The sequence below is a fragment of the Xyrauchen texanus genome, chromosome 45 (genome assembly GCF_025860055.1).
Source record: "Xyrauchen texanus isolate HMW12.3.18 chromosome 45, RBS_HiC_50CHRs, whole genome shotgun sequence".
Lineage (NCBI taxonomy): Eukaryota > Metazoa > Chordata > Actinopteri > Cypriniformes > Catostomidae > Xyrauchen > Xyrauchen texanus.
Window position 1 is genome coordinate 13,879,405 of NC_068320.1, and position 14,590 is coordinate 13,893,994.

The following is a 14,590-nucleotide window of genomic DNA, read 5'->3' on the forward strand; positions in this document are numbered from 1 at the left end:
TATGTACATGTGTGTCCGTACTCTCCACACAGTATGTGTCCTTTGCCATGGTTGAGTCTCCTCATGTCCTGTCATATTCAGAGATTTGCCCTCACGAGTGGGGACAGAAGGGGGCCCAAAAAAAACGAGCAACACACATATAAATCCACAGACACTTAACAGCCAGTGGGGATTCACTGTCTGTCGTAATCAAAAGATAGAACTTACACACATACACGTTTGTTTTCCTATCATGGTGGGGACTTTCCATTGACTTCTGTTGTTTTTATACTGAGCTAATGCAAATTTGTATCCCTTAACTCTATGCTCAACCCTCATTATTATCATTAACCTGGGTTTATCTGTTTGTTTGACCTATGGAAGATTGAATAAAGCAAATGTTTGGTGACGCTAGTGCTGAAGAAATTACATTCTTTATAAATACTGTGGCTAGATATAGGCTATAGTGTTTTTCTTTGCACTTCGGTCAAGCATAATGAAACTTTTTGATAATTATTTCTCAAAAAGTGGTGGTTCAAACTTAGACATTTTAGAAAAGTTTAGGGGACATTGATTAGCTCTTTGATTTCGACTCTATACAAATGAATATTTAAGGAGTCATGTATACATTTGGAGTCAGAAGTTTACATACACCTTATCTAAATACATTTAAACTCAGTTTTTCACAATTCCTGACATTTAAACATAGAAAACATTCCCTGTCTTAGGTCAGTTAGGATCACTACTCTATTTTAAGACTGAAATGTCAGAATAATAGTAAAGAGAATGATTTATTTCAGCTTTTATTGCTTTAATCCCCACAGCCACCACCATTGTGTCCTTGAGCAAGGCACTTAACTCCAGGTTGTTCCGGGGGGATTGTCCCTGTAATAATTGCACTGTAAGTCGCTTTGGATAAAAGCGTCTGCCAAATGCATAAATGTAAATGTAAATGTAAATGTAATCACATTGCCAGTGGGTCAAAAGTTGACATACACTTTATTAGTATTTGGTAGAATTGTCTTGAAATTGTTCAACTTAGGTCAAATGTTTTGGGTAGCCTTCTACAAGCTTCTCACAGTAAGTTGCTGGAATTTTGGTCCATTTCTCCAAACAGAACTGGTGTAACTGAGTCAGGTTTGTAGGCCTCATTGCTCACAAATGCTTTTTCAGTACTACCCACAAATTTTCTATCGGTTTGAGGTCAGGACTTTATGATGACCACTCCAATACATTGACTTTGTTGTTCATAAGCCATTGACCAAGCTTTAACTTCCTTGCTGATATCTTGAGCTGTTGCTTCAATGTAGCCATATAATTTTCCTTCCTCGTGATACCATCTATTGTGTGAGGTCCACCAGTCCCTCCTGCAGCAAAACACCCCCAACATCAAAAGGTATGTGATTTTATCACACTAAAATCATGTTAACACATATTTTCCTGTGGCTATTATTTTGAACCATCATTTAATTTAACTTTTAAATGTTGGCCCCCACTCACTTCCATTGTAAGTGCCTCACTGTAACCGAAGTTTTGCTTTTGGAAATGATGGATGAGTTGAAATTATTTTTTGTGGTAATCAATACTATGCTACAAACACATTACTTTAAAAAGTAATATGGTAAGTGTGGGTGAGAAACAGATCAATATTTAATCCTTTTTTCTATAAATCTACACTTCACATCTGAAAGTGAAAGTGGAGATTTATAGAAATAAAAAACGACTTAAATATTTGTTTCTCACAAACACCTACTGTATCATATTGCTTCTTAAAATATGGATTTAACCACTGGAGTCTTATGGGTTACGTTTATGCTGCTTTTATCTGCTTTTTTGAACTTTACATTTCTGGACACCATTCACTTGCATTGTATGTACCTACAGAGCTGAAATATTCTTCTATAAATCACTGTTTGTGTTCAGCAGAAGAAAGTCATACATATCTGGGATGACTTTTAATATAATGAGTAAATAATGAAATCATTTTCCTTTTTGGGTGAACTATCCCTTTAAGATTTTTTTACTTTTAGTACTCCCATTTTTCTGTATCACATAATTTGGCTTCATTAATCTTAGAGAGTCAGAGCTTTCACAATTGAGAACCAAAGACCTGATGAGTATTCAAGGAAAAACCTCAAACAGAACATGGTTTGTTATAGTGTAAGGTCATTTTACCCATGTGCACAGAGCACAAATCTGTTCCATCCATTACAGGAGTTTTATTATATTTAAAACTGTTGGCATGTTAGATGAATTGTCTGGGCATATTTTGAATCCCATTATGAGAAAAAAACGGCATTCAAAGTGAAAATATTTATTCATAGGCACTGCACAAAAACTGTATTGATGGACAAATACCATCGCTTGAACGCTGCAGGGTAGGTTAGTTGTGAAACGTTTATTCAGATAGAACTCTTTGTACTGGAATGAGGAAGAAGACCATTTTAAAGGGCTAGTTCACCCCAAAAATGACAATTCTGTCATCTTTTACTCACCCTCAAGTCTTTTGAAACCCATAATACTTTTTTATTCTTTCTTTATTTATAGCAGAATGTCCAAGCTACTCATTTCCATAAAGTGAATGGTGACTATGGCTGTCAAGTAAGATTTTCATTGAATAACAACTTCAATTCCTGTCTGTTCCTCATGTAAAATTACTATATGGCTTCAGAAGACACGAGGAATATAGACAACTTTTATGTGCTTTTTTGTTGTTTTTGAAGCTTGAGAGCCCCTGGTCACAGTCAACATTCAATGAATGGATGAGAGCTGTATGTACATTCTTTACAGGTTTGGAATGACATGGCGGTGAATAAAGAGTTTTAATGTTTATATGAAGTATTTCTGTAAGTTGGTCCAATCAGGAAAAAATGTAGAGAATGTTGTTTGTATAACGGGCAGTACAGACTTTTGAACACAGGTGTGACCCTGACCTTACGCATACAGAATGTTTGTCACACTTCTTGCTGCATTCAGGACACAAAGATGATACAGAAAAATCACTCGGTCACAAAACACGATCAATTATTAAAAAATGATAGCTGCTCAGTAAAAGGACATCTGTGTAGAGGGCAGGAGAAACATGCAAACGGTAGCTATTAGCACTTTGTGAAGTGTGTGTGTGTGTGTGTGTGTACGTGCATGTGTGTTTGTAACCCTTTGCACTGCACATGAACCCAGAAGCCTGTGTAGATAATGAGCTGGCCCATATGTAATGTGATTAAAACAGTGAGATTTGGTGTCATTCTGCTGGTGTGTTCATGCATGTTGAGATGAGCTTTATTAATTAAATAAAGCGAGATCATTGGTTGGCTGGATGTGCGTTTCAACACCCCCTTGCTCCCCACCTCACAGCTGTTCCAATACAACCATTACAGCTCTCACTCTTTTTGTCTTGACTGTGACAGACTCTATTCAACCTAAACCATGGCACACGCACACCTACACACACTTACCTGCCGCCAGTCAATCTCTCAAAAGTCCAACTTTCTCTCTTGCACACTTTGTCTCTCTCTCTCTCTCTCTCTCTCTCTCTCTCTCTCTCTCTCTCTCTCTCTCTTAGAGTTTTGAAGTTTATTGACATGATTGTCAGGATTTACAAAATTGCCCAAGCATATAGAGTTCTTAAAGTATTGAAATAAACAATACAGAAAATATAAGGTGAACTAATTTAATATAAACAGGAAATTAAGTGAAAAATAAAATAAAGGGGAAATAAAATAACCGCAGTGCTTTCTCTGACTTTTTAGTGCAACTTTTGTTGCTCATTTACTTTAAATAGATGCATCCTTGGAAAACATGATTTTGTTCTTGCTTTTCTGAAATAAGATTTTGATGTACTCTGTAGACATATTTTAATATAAGTCAAAGCCCCCTCCCCAATCCACCCAGACCATTGATTGTCATTCAGACATCTTCATGCTATAAGCATGTTAACATGTGACCACCCACATTTACATATTCACAATTGAGCAATTTTGATCAAAATCACCTATTTTGAAAAAAGCACCTACCCATCATATTGTAGGGGACTATTCCCTTAAAAGAAGTCTCTTTAAATCTTTAAATGTCTACAAAGCCTAATTTTTAGACAGGCAGTTTTTTGGGAACACCTACTGAATATGAAACGGCAGCTAAGGCAAGAAGTCCAGAACCATCTTGAGATGAACTACCTGTAAGAACTTAAGTTTATTGCCATTTATCCCATACACAATCTGATCTAAAGGGGAAGACCATGTGCCTTAAAATAGAAATACTTTTCTCCTGTACATTACAACACATAAATGAACTTTGAAAATCTGCATTACGATCTTAATCTGTGTTTGTCAGTCACTCAGCAAGCATGTGATTAATTTATGTCAGGGAATGCATGCCCAGTCATATGTCCAGCTGCATGACACGTGTGTGTGTGTGTGTGTGTGTGTGTGTGTGTGTTTGTTTGTTTGTCTACCCTAGTGTCATTGAGTCTTTCTGCCTCTCTGTACAGTTCTGTGTTCTCTAATTGTGCGCACCAGATGACTTTTATTAGTTTTGTGTGACAAAGTCTTTAGAAAGAACGCAGATGGCTGAAATTAGCCGTACAAAAAGCCATTAAAGAAGGTAACAGATGTAAATAGGTTAATCTCTTTGTTTTGCTCACTCCAGAGGCTAACCTCACAGTCACACTGAGTCAGGAGAGACATCTTTCATTTTCCTCCTCTATCTGCGTTCATTTCCTGTATGTGATCTGCATAGCATGAAACAACTTAATTGTGTGAAAACAGTGGTCTTGTCTAAACTAGTTTCACTTCAATTAACATTTTCTCTGTCGTGCTGAGTTTGAAAATATTGATTGCAAGAATATTGGCCCAACATTCAGCCATGAGTGTGCAGCAATAGAAATGTGGATTTCTGTTTTTTGAATTGTAGGGCTTCAACAACTAATCAATTAAATTGGTAATAATCAATGGATTTAATGAACATAGTTGACAATGGATGTCTTAGTTTTTTGTTTATGCTCGTTTATTTTTAAATTATATTTGAAACCAATTTATGATGGTTCAGTTTTTCTCATCTCAATTGTTCAGGATACTCAGAAAAATCAATGACAGATGACATCATGACATTTTGACACGTTCACACTTTTTTTGCATTGTAGCCTTCAATTTGCACATTGTTTGAAGGATAAATGTGGAATAAAATAGTACAGCTATTCAATAAAATACAGGAAACAGTTGGAAAATGTCTTTTTACAAATTCATTGATTGTAGAATTTATTGACAAATAAATTAATTTTCCAAATAGTTGTTAGTTGCATCCCTGATGAATTTACTTGGCTGTTTTCCCTCCACTTTGATATTACTCTCTCCACCTGTTTTAGTCAGAGCCACAAAGAAAGAAGCCTTCAGATTTAAAGTTTTATGTGAACTTAGCATTGCTGATATAAGACCGCTTCTCTCTCTGACTTGCAATTGTCTCATAAAAGTCAGTCCATTGTCTTCTTTTCTGTATTTCTTCATCTTTTCTGTTTGTTGGGGAAAAGGGGCCATTTTCCCTACTCGATTCAGGCCAACAAACAGTTCTTTAAAAGTATCACCAACTTTAATAGTAGATATTGATAAAGAGGAAACACAAAATAGCAAAAATGTACAGTGATAGTGACTTCTGCTGCTATACTTTTTATGACACCCTCCTTTCATCTTTTCTATCCTTTTCTCATCTCTTTATCCATGTGAAAGTGCAACAATGCTATGTTTCGGGCATCTTTTCTGGGCCTTATGTATGACAAGAGTCGTATGATCTCTCAATTCCTTCATCTTTCCATCTGTCCATGCAATCAAACAGGCCACAGCTCCACTTCGCTTTACGGCCTGACATAGTCCCCATTTTCTATGACTGGATTATATAAGTATTCTGTCACAGAGGCCAGAAAACAAAGGACCCGACTTATTTGGCCTCAGAGGGGAATTCCACCCTGATCAACAATGAGATCTTATTCTTCTTCTGTCTCTAATGGAGTCCATCGATACGCATGGCTCATGGGTTGCTTGACGTTCAGTCCAGGATGCCAGGCAGACTCTAAACTAATTTTGTTAATCTATGTTTGCAATTCTGCATCTGACAAAATTATCATTGTTTCTCATCCCCATCCACACTGACATTGCATTTGCTATAGTAGATCTGTAGCATCTTGTTGACCAGCAATCTCCTAGTTTTGCAATGCTGTAAGTGCCCTTTGAGCCCATCTGAATGAAGGTAAATGTCTGATGAATGTCTTGGATTACTAATGCTGGACCACACCCTTGTATTCAGTATAGAGTGCAAAATCAACACCCAGAAAGCCCTGCTCTGGATAGAGTGCAACTTTTTAAACCATACATATCCATAGGTATTTCAAAAGTACTTCATAAAAGAGTTCTAAGCCAAACAGCTCCGAGGTGAATCACAACATTACAAACTTTGATTTGAAGCAGAAAAGTATATGAAAATCAGACAAAAAATGTTGAAGGTACAGTCCTGTGTTCTTAACCTCTTTAATGAGGGAATTAAATACAATCCCATGAATCATTGCGAATGACAATCATTAATTTTTAAGTTGATTACCAGTATTGAAACTGTACTTTAGTTTATTGTAAATTATTCAGATATATATACAAATATAAAAGTAGTCTGCAGACTCTATTGCATCATGAAAGTGGGCATTTGGCACTGGACTCTTTTGGTGCTCTTTGTTTGCCTCCATTTTCTGATTGGTGGATACATCCCTGAAGGATCTTTGGTAGAACACAATTTTTTAAATAATGCATACTGATGACTTCAACAAAAGCGCATTCCATTGATTGCCAACCTCAGACCTAAAGCTAGGCCTGTCTTTAAAGGTTTATAAGTTATTGTTAAACATTCATTCACCCATGGTGAAAATGAGTGGGTTTTTACTTCCAGAACCAGACTGTTGCACACAATCTGAAAGTCTGTTATTATTATTTCACCACAATCCTGTGAAAAGATTGTCTAATTGTTTTTTAACTACACTTTCTCTTAAAATCTAGAAGTTTGCAACATGGATCCATTTGCGTTGCCCTTATCAGGCATTTTACTCTCTCATTATGTCCTTAGTACATATCCTCTGTATTTTGAGGTGCCATTATGGGGGACATTACTATTATTCGGTGAGGAAGAAGATGATGTGGGAAAAACAAGTCTCCTAGAGACAGAGAACTTCGTGTAAGGAAGGTTTGTATTGCTTTGGCCGTGTATTGTTGTCTAGGTGTTAGCCGCCAGCTCTCACGCCCCACGTTTGAATAGAGCAAGACAGAGGAGGTAAAAAATGCATTCAGCCCAGCAACTCTTTTCGGCCTTTCAGGGGCCACTCTCAGATTAACAGTACAGGCTTCCATCATGAGATGAGGGGGAGAGAAAAGCCACATCACTGAAGACTAGCACACAAAAGGAGATTTCAATCAGTGTGGCACTCGGTCTGGCGTTATGGGCTGACAGGAGTATATAAGGCTGCTTTAAGCAGAGGCCTGGTGCTGACACACACATTTGCAGGATACACACACACACACACACACACACATGGATCCTTTGACACATATAAGGTAACATGCACACACTCTTACCTGTATAGGCTCTGTGTACATACAGTATATACACAAATGTGTGTGTGTTTGAGGATGTATAATGAATTATCTTACAGACATGCACTCTTTTTATGCACTCAAATGTATTGGCTTGTTCCCTCACACCTACCCAACATTCAAATGATGCAAACACACACACACACATGCAACTACAAGAATCATCTCAAATCCCACTCTCTATTGTCCTATTTTACACTGAGCCTGACTTCATCTTAATGCCGCTGTACTGGCATCTCTGCCAATTCAGTGAGCATAAACGCTACCCCTTCGGGAATAGCACCAGTGTGGTCTGACCCATCTTAAACAGCTAACCACTTTAACTAATTTACAAGAATATGTTACATGATGACCTAAAATACCCACTGTATGTTGTCAGAACTTCATGTATGTTAATTTGAGGTTAAGTCATTCAAACACATTCCATTTCCTCCTCGCAACAATGACATGCAAGTTTTCTTGGTGGATTGTATACGGCAGCGTGCAAGATTAGACATTTACAATGAAGCTCGGCTCATAATGAAAGGTCCCAATGGTTTCTCTGACTATACAAGCAGCGTGTCCCCACAATGTTCTAGCAAAGACATATACAACCACGTCCTCTAAATCTCATCTGGTTTGATATGTTAGCGAAGGGACAGTGGTCTAAATCTCCCAAAACTACTCACAAATGACATGGTTTACCAATCCTGTTCTAAGAGGGATGATATAAGACTTAGCACTGGGTTTGTTGAGGAGAACGAAAGCTTGCCAAGAACTCTGATAAAGCTTCTAGAATCCTCTCCATTCCACATGCTTACACTCATAAACACTAGATGTGACATTTTAAGTACTGTACCATTTACAAATGCAAAGATAAGTTCTGAGAAGGGATTAAGGATGTTTTAAGTTGTTTATGAACAGCAAAGTCTACACAATGTCCATCTTGTGTTACAGCAGTTTTCCTGTTGGCCTAAAATGAAGACTTGGAGAAATTATAGTTTCAAGGCAAAACAAGTTGATACTTTGATCGACCAGCACACAACCTCTTCAAGCCTTGAAAAGCTTCAGATTATGAGAGGGTTGGAGAGTCTGATTGAAGTTTATAACTTGTTCTTTTACTTTTCATTTTATTCAGGTAGAGACAGACACAAGGACAGAACTCTTTCAGCACAAGGGGCCTCCGCACAACTGACAGGTACGTAATATGTGCATCTGCCAAGGCCCTCACAAGCTCACACTGCATTCATTTTTCTCTCATATCTCATTATTATGCTCTCACATCTCATTTTATAGTGTTTATTTGTCCTCATGTTCTTTTACTTTGGCACTACAACCAAAAAAGAACAGTAATGTCTGGTATCTTGTGAATTATAATATTTTTTTTTTTTTGCGTATGTAAGTATATAGGCCTTATTGCTTTAGATAACAAATTATGAAAGCAAGTTGCTCTTTCAGACAAGGATAGCACCAACACACTTTTCAAGCAGAACACACAAAAGGAAGTTTTAGATATAATGTTCAAAATTTAGATTAAGTATTTGCATACTTGGTTATAATACTTTGATATTTGTTATGGTTGTCAAATGTTTGTGGAACATATCCATAGTTAATGTTTTGAAATATATTTTGGTTATTCTGCTAGGACACCGGTGTGAACTTGAGGGGAACTAACCTCGTATATCCACAAAAAATGACCTTAGGGCCTTTTTGCTAAACTAAATTGCAAAAAAGTTCAAAGAACAGTGAAGTTAGTTCTGAAAAATGTTCTAGCATAATTTGTTTGCAGATGCCACTTGTTTTGATATTTAATGTTTAATATTGCAATGAAATTCATATATTTTTAATTTGTTTAATTACATTTATTTTTGTGGCTAATGTGTCCAAATATTATTTGTTATTTTTTATAACTCCCCATTTTAATCTTGCAAAATTTTCTAATGTTAGGATGAAATAATTATAGAAAAAAAGCCTTTGAAACAAACTGCTTTTCATTTCAGCTTACTGTCATGAAACAAGTTTTATTAAAAACAATACAATGGGAGCTATATGTTTTCTTTTAGTTTTTACTGATTTGCTGAAAAATGGAAAGTTCCACTCTTCATTGAAAAACCCCCCAGACTTTTTTCATCTATGAAACACAAGGATAAGGGATAAGAGGATCATGTTTGTAAAAGTCAAGCTCAAATGCACATTAAAGCACCATATACTGTAAGTTGTTCATATCAAGTCTTCTGAAGCAATATGACAACATTCTGTAAGAAAAAGACTGAAATGTATATGTTAATTCACTGAAAATCGTCCTCTTCAATCAATTGAATCTGCCATGCACACAAGTGTAGGGCTGTGAGCCTACCTGACAGTATAAAAGGAGAAAAAGGCACAGGATCGTGATCCTGCCGTTTTGGTCTGGTTTTATTCATTATGTGTCAGGATTGTGACCGTTTCCTCCTTTTTCTTTCTTCCTCCTCTCGTGTTTCCCATGGGTGCTGCTCAGCAGCGCAATCAGCGTTGTCATGGCTGTGCTGATTCACGCTGCTTGTGATTATTGGCAGCACCTGTGTTCAATCTTCCTCTTTATACTCTCTCATTTGTCTTGTCTTCCCTATCAGATTGTTGTGTAATGTTCATTCTCCATCATTCAATGTTCAGTTTCAGTCGTGCTGTTTGTAATTTTTTGGCAGGTCTGGACAAGCCCATCCATCCAGAGGAGGTGGGTTCGATTCTTCATCTTCATTTTTACTTTTGGGATTTGGTGGACCACCTCTACCAGTTGGTATAGATGGAACATCTGCTGTGAGGGTGGAACACCAAGTCCCAAATCCCTTTCTGTCAGTGTCTTTGGAGAGGCCCGCCTAGATGGCTCGCCTGGATGAGCCTGTTATTGACCCCCAGGAGGCAATCAAGTCAACTGCCTCTTAGGCTTCTTTACGAAAGCATGCTGTCGATCACCAGGAGGTTGCGGATGTTCCCAGAGCCGACCGCTAGGAGACGGTGGTTGTTCCCTCTGCCGACCGCCAGGAGGAGGCAGCGGACATTCCCCTTGCGACCGCCTGGATGTGGCGTCCGTTCCCGCTGGCGATGGACAGGAGGCGGCGACCGTTCCCGCTGGCGATGGACAGGAGGCGGCGACCGGCGATGGACAGGAGGCGGCGACCGGCGATGGACAGGAGGCGGCGACCGGCGATGGACAGGAGGCGGCGACCGTTCCCGCTGGCGATGGACAGGAGGCGGCGACCGTTCCCGCTGGCGATGGACAGGAGGCGGCGTCCGTTCCCGCTGGCGATGGACAGGAGGCGGCGTCCGTTCCCGCTGGCGATGGACAGGAGGCGGCGACCGTTCCCGCTGGCGATGGACAGGAGGTGGCGACCGTTCCCGCTGGCGATGGACAGGAGACGGCGTCCGTTCCCGCTGGCGATGGACAGGAGGCCATTCCCCTGTCACAGCCTGTGCTCATGGCCACAGAAGTAATTTCCCTGGTTCATTCCACTCCCGTCTTGGAGCCGTCTGTCCTTGTTCCCGTCCTTGCGACCACCTGGAGGCTGCGGCTGTCCTCGCTGCCGACCGCCAGGAGGCGGCGGTTGTTCCCTCTGCCGACTGCCAGGAGGCGTCGGCCATTCCCCTTGTGACAGCCTTGATGTGGCGGCCGTTCCCGCTGGCGATCGACAGGAGGCGGCGACCGTTCCCGCTGATGATCGACAGGAGGCCATTCCCCTGTCACAGCCTGTGCTCATGACCACAAAGGCCATTCCCCTGTCACAGCCTGTGCTCATGGCCACAGAAGTAATTTCCCTGGTTGATTCCACTCCCGTCTTGGAGCCGTCTGTCCTTGTTCCCGTCCTTGCGACCGCCTGGAGGCGGCGTCCGTTCCCGCTGCCGATCGACAGGAGGCGGCGTCCATTCCGTTTGATCACATTAGTTCCTACATTCACAATGGCAAATTATAATGTGTGAAAGTGAACAGCCTCACTTTGAGAACCACTGGATAGTGTATTAATATGCTGAAAGCTCTGATCACGTTGGAGACATTGCCTCATGGCTCTTTGGCCAGCATATGTTCTCCTGGCAAAGCGTTCACACACTTACACATTATGACTCACCTGTTGAGTGCTATCAGAAATCAACACTTCAGCGAGGTTGTATGAATGTGTGAATGAATGTTGGGGGTGGGTTGTATGTCTGTTCATCTGTGTATGGGGGTGGATAGGGCTGACATGGGTGACCATTTTTGTCATGGATGTGTGCCATACATATCTGTGTATATAGTTGTGGTCCTATTACAGACTGGCTCCCGTGTGTCAGAGAGGACACTGTCTAGCAACTTTTAGTCATGTTTCATGAAGCCTATGAGACTCAGTTGGCGGTATGTGTGAGTTTGGTCTATTTTTGTCTATCTGAATGTGGCACTGCCCACTGTGTGTGAGTCTGTGTACGATGACCCACTGTCTGTGTGCCGTGCCAGTGGGAGATCACCATCCTGTGCTCCCTCACAGCAGGGATCCACCATTCCTATGCCTTCATCCCAAACCAACTGATCTCCTTCTTTCTCTACCTCCTCCATGTCTCACATTCTTTCTCTCTGTGGGCATCCATGTAAAGTACATGGAGTTTTGGCAGACAGCAAACATATTTATTTGTGGTTTCATTCTCTTTTAAGCACACTATAGATAGTTGATTGATTGATCTTGAGTTTCATTGGTGGATCCATTCATCCATCCTCAACCAACATCTCTCTCCTGAAGTATCTGCTTCTCTCTCCTCCAGTTTTCCTACCTGCATTTCCTCCGGAGGACAACAGCAGCAGTGGCACGTCTAATTGGCCGTGCACGTTGCCTGTTGTGATCATATAAATTTATTGGTGCTTAGAAGGCACAAGCTATTAAAACATTACAATAGACATTATCACAGGCCCAAGCAGCCTGTTCGGCCTAACGAACATATGCTTCCCTACCAATGCCTAAACTCTTATTTATGGATTTAATTTAATGTGCGGGAAGAATTCTAAATTAAATTTGGCGTGTGCCTCTGGAGAGTGTTGGTGTATAATAACATGGTAATTTTTACACATCTTTATGAGAAATTAGAAAATTAATTCTTTCTGACAAGCTGTAATTACTGGGCTTGGACCAGTTGCAGCTGAACAGTTTGAGCTCAGCTAGTCTGCCAATGAACTGAAGGAGAGAGGGAACAGATAAGGAGGACACACACAATTATAGATGCACACACATGCACAGACACAAAGACACACAATTACACCTACCCCATACACCTACATACAAACATACATGTACATTGTTAATGCCAACATATATGGTAACGTATGTCTACCCCAACTAACGCACACCAACACACACAAAATTATACAATATCATACACAAATGGATTCCATAAAGATTTGTTCATGGCACAAGTTTGCCTTATTCGATTGTTTAAGAACACTTTCAAACTAAAGCTTGTGATGCGGATCCAAGTGAGTTTGGCATCTGAGTATGGTTTAGTTGAATAGTTGGAAAAGTAGTTTACTGAACCGCTTAAAAAGGTGGTCTAGGTGTGGTTCATGTGAACTTCGATATGGTTCGCCGGTTCCTAAACTTCTATTGATGATGTATAATTTGGGTCTTTGCTCCCAGTCACACTTATAATAGTGTAAACAAACCACTTTGACCCAAAAATACAATGTGAACCGAGAACTGCAAGGGGATTGGGGTGGAATCAAACTTGTGTTCGGATCAAGCAATCAAACAATGAAAACAGCCTTATTACATCTTCAGTACTCTAGATGTCTCATAACACACTTCTAAAGGTACATTTAGCCTAACTGGTCCACTTTAGGGCACCATGTTATAGATGGTAGCTGAAGGGGCATTTCCGACAGTGCTATTGGTAAAGTCTCAGCCGGTAGGGGGTTCTCTTGCCTTGTCTGATGTCATCAACATGAATTGCTAGTAGGTCTGCCCCATCCAAGGTCATCTGCCATTTAGTATTCACAGCAAAGCTTGACCACGCCACTAGCTCTCTTAGCAAAATAATGATCACACACACTTTAAGCTATTGGATTTTGGGAAGAGAGAGGAGCTGTTAGTTTTATAGCTTTTTCTGATGCTATCAGTATGACAGGATGGGTCACTTTAGATTCAGATATGTAGTTCAAGAGCTAAGAGTGTGCTTGGAAGGGAAATATAGTTTAACATTATTTATGTAGTTTTAATTTCTATTTTATAGGGCTGGGAAATTTAAAGCGTTAGTTTCAGCAGTGAATAGTTGAATGTTTAATGCGTCAAAAAATATGTGGTCCGATTGCGCCACATTTAGTGAGCCGCCTGCGCCCCCTTTACATGGTGGTTTTTGTGCCTCTGCGACTGCACATCCTAGCACAGAAACTGATTGTTTAGAGCAGTGCACTCTTATTCATTATGTACAATGCATGCCCCGGACATAGGGAGTGGATTTACAGTATAACAAAAATCTCACTCACTGTCATCTAAACCAGTCAGCGTCGAACCGAAACCATGCAAGAGTGACCTAGCATGTGCACAATAGAGACTGAAAGACAGCCAGAGAAAATAATAGTTTAAATATTCAAAAAATTCAAAATTACTGCGTGCGATTTTGGAAATTATAAAGTTTTTTACTGTGTTTTGATTGGTTTTATTTATCAGTATATTTATTTGTTTTTGCTTTATATTTCAATATGTTTCTTGCTGTTAAACATATTTAGCACAATTAACACATTGACCTAATTTTTTTTGTCAATGTGTGAATGGCTTGTAATGCAACTTAAATAATGAGCCCTTCCCGGACTTCCTAGGTTGCCTATTAAAGCCTGTAGACTGATTTTCATGGGAAGGGAATGGAACGCTTTTGTCTGGAAAATCCAAAGGATGTGACGTTTATGCACGCTCCCGAGAGCCTTGCCTCAGACAGTAGCTTCTCTTCCGCTATTCAACAGCATCAACAGACAGTCTGCAACACTAGGTAAAGTTATCTTAGAGATGGAATCCAGCAAACGTCCG

General features: G+C 39.9%; 1 protein-coding gene across 3 annotated transcripts in view; it reads left to right on the forward strand.

Annotated features, from left to right (window-relative positions):
- LOC127637408 (transcription factor SOX-5-like) overlaps positions 1–14,590 on the forward strand; it is a 257,911-nt gene that overhangs the window by 92,960 nt on the left and 150,361 nt on the right. For all 3 annotated transcript variants that reach the window (XM_052118444.1, XM_052118443.1, XM_052118445.1), the window contains one exon: positions 8,716–8,775. The gene's annotated coding sequence lies outside the window, so the exon portion shown is untranslated. The remainder of the gene's footprint in view (positions 1–8,715; positions 8,776–14,590) is intronic.